This window comes from Mandrillus leucophaeus, unplaced genomic scaffold (assembly GCF_000951045.1).
Source record: "Mandrillus leucophaeus isolate KB7577 unplaced genomic scaffold, Mleu.le_1.0 Scaffold2017, whole genome shotgun sequence".
NCBI classification, from domain to species: Eukaryota; Metazoa; Chordata; class Mammalia; order Primates; family Cercopithecidae; genus Mandrillus; species Mandrillus leucophaeus.
Window position 1 is genome coordinate 101,263 of NW_012102052.1, and position 3,352 is coordinate 104,614.

Sequence of the window (3,352 nt, forward strand, 5' to 3'; positions counted from 1 at the left end):
ACAAGTATCCCTCTATAATAGATGCCACTAGTCATGCTGTTAGCCCAAACACTGGGTGTTTTCTAAATATTAATGGGTGGACTTGATTCAGAAAACCCAGAGTCTTACATTGAAATTTTCTTCAAGAATTTTCTAGTATTTAAAAAAAAAAAAAAAACACCCAGGTCTAAAGGAGCTATAGAAAGGGAAATATTATTTCCGATTATTTTTCTTCTTATGCTATATCCCCAAGTTTTTCAGGCTCAAGTTGAAAAGAGTGAGTCAATAACTTGTATTTGTTTTTAAAATTGAATTAATCCTTGATAAGAGTGACTATTATTTTAGAAGTTAGTCCTTGACCCCTAGTTTGATGCTATCTCCATTTGGGGTGACCTGTTTCACCAGCCGGCCTGTTACTCTTCATGACTAACTGTGAAAATGCTTAAAATTGAATAAATTGCTTTTTCAATTGATAAAACAAAAACCATATATATGTGTATATATTTATCTATTTATGTGTGTGAGAGAGAGAGTGTGTGTGTGTGTGGTGTGTGTATAACTTATTGAATGTATGTCTGGAAGTTAATGCTGCAGAAGGCCTTCTGTAGTAAGGAAAGTTTCTGAATCATTGTGTATACACTTTGAGAATGTCTGAGAAACATCATCAAAGAAGAACTTTGATGCTTCTGACTTGATGCTGTTTCCAAAAGATTTTTTAAAGTCACACAGCATTGCAATATAATTTAGTGTATTTCTTCCAAAGTTATGACTTCTGAATATTTCAAATTAAATTAGGATGCAAAAAGGTTTTTAAGTCATCCGGCTTATGGTGAGCAAGAAGGAGCCCATTACAGCTCTCCACTTGACACAGCAAATCTTCTGGATCATCAAGCATCCTACATGAAATACTACAATTATATTAAAATATAATGATTCTCAGCTTCATAAATAAGCTTAGAAAACAAATCCCCAAATCCACAGATACCACAAACACTTTAGAGCCTGACTCTCTTTATCCTGTGCAAATGCTATTTCCAAGATGTCTTTGAAAATACCTTATTAACTGATGAAAAATTATCTTTTTATCTCAGAATCCATGGATACAATAATACCACAAAACTTTAGAACCTGAATTTCTTTATCCTGTGCAATTGTTATTTCTAAGAGGCCTTTGAAAAGAATACCTTATTATTAACTGATGATAGATTGTCTTTTCAAATAAGCAAAATGGAAGACTGTGAGGTATTAATAGAAGTATTTAACTCACCTGAGAAATCTAAGTATTCCTCTTTTCGCAGTTAAAGTTTCATACTATTATTTGAACTAAAAGTTCAAGTATTTCACTTTTCTTGTGAATGCATAGTTTCTTGTTTTACATTAGAGCAAAAATTTTAACGTTCTATTGTAAATAGTGATTTCTGTTCAGGGAGTATGTGTCTGAGATACAGGATAGAGGACAGGACGGACCAGGAGGAATCATTTAACTACTTTTCTATTCATTCAAAATATTAATAGAATTCTTCTGTGTTCTTGTCACTCTGATTGCTACAGTGGTTTTAGGAAGGTATGAAAAAGAGAGTTGGATATACCTAAATGAGTTTCTTAGTATCACTCACATAGAGCTGGGTACCATCATTAAAAAGCAAATTCTGAATTTTTAATAATTTCATTCGTTACTATGATCTTCATTATGTAGCAGAGTATGAGTTTACACAGCTCATTACATATTAAATGTTTCTAAAAATCATTTTTTAATCATTTTCTCTTCCCAGTATTTCCAATATAGCAACTATTAAAATTGCTGTCTCTCTTCTACTAGTGTAGTTCATGCATCGTGACATTGCTATAAATCCAGGCTTTCCTTCCTCCTGACTCTTGGCATATACGTCCAAACCTGACAAACACTTCCTGTCATGAATAGCTCTCTAGAAACATGGATTCCCTTCCCCTCTACTGGTTTTCTTAGACATCTCTGCCACCATAATTTCTACATTGTCTACAATATCTAGAAAATAAAATTCTCCATTTAATAAAAATTCATTTAGTGATGTGGCAGTTAGCACGTGGGATGTTGATAGTTCTATGCAGCAAACATGAGCTCCAGTGGCCTCCCATGTATATGTCTGGCCTCTGCTCCTTTACTGGTAGGAGAAAAACCAACCGCACAATTCTACGTGCTCTGAAGTGAAAAAGAAACCACAGTGCTATAATGTACTGCTCCCTCTCTGGCTTCCATCTCCCCACTAGCAAGATGGAAGGCAGGGTCCTGGGATTCCATTTGCTTTCAGTAAAATTGCTATTACCTGACTCCATTCCTACAGCAGCAATGGTAAACAGGGGTATGAGAGGCCTACGTTTACCTGGCAGCCTCTTTCCTTTCCTTCCACCCACAACCACTACTACAGCCTCATATCCACCACTCACCTTGTGCTCATGGGAATCTTTCTCATTATGCTCATTAGCCTAATCAGTGACTCCTAAGGAACCTGGTCCATACAGTTCTGACTCTCAACGCCACCTCTCCCAAACTTCTCTTTCCTGTCATTCTTCCTTCTGCAACTGCAATCCTTCATCACCCAGAATCACCTCCATTCTCAACTGCTTTGATATTATCTTAACCCTCACGCTTACTTTCAGCCAAGAACTGGCTCTGTCTTATGAATCCCTGGGAAACTATCAAGTTAAATTATCTTGAAAGAAGAGTCATACCTGTACCTCATTACTATATCAAAATCATTCTCACTGCCTCCCCCTCAAAACTTAAAATTCTTTTTCTTACTATTATACTTTAAGTTTTCCGGTACATGTGCAGAACGTGCAGTTTTGTTACATAGGTATACACGTGCCATGGTGGTTTGCTGCACCCATCAACCTGTCACCTACATTAGGTATTTCTCCTAATGTAATCCCTCCCCTAGCTCCCCACCCGCCAACAGACCTCAGTGTGTGATGTTCCCCTCCCTATGTCCATGTGTTCTCATTGTTCAACTCCCACTTATGAGTGAGAACATGCGGTGTTTGGTTTTCTATTCTTGTGATAGTTTGCTGAGAATGATGGTTTCCAGCTTCATCCATGTTCCTGCAAAGGACATTAACTCATCCTTTTTTATGGTTGCATAGTATTCCATGGTATATATGTGCCACATTTTCTTTATCCAGTCTATTACTGATGACATCTGGGTTGGTTCCAAGTCTTTGCTATTGTGAATAGTGCCACAATAAACATACATGTGCAGGTGTCTTTATGGTAGAAAGATTTATAATCCTTTGAGTATATACCCAGTAATGGGATTGTTGGGTCAAATGGTATTTCTAGTTCTAGATCCTTGAGGAATCACCACACTGTCTTCTACAAATGTTGAACTAATTTACA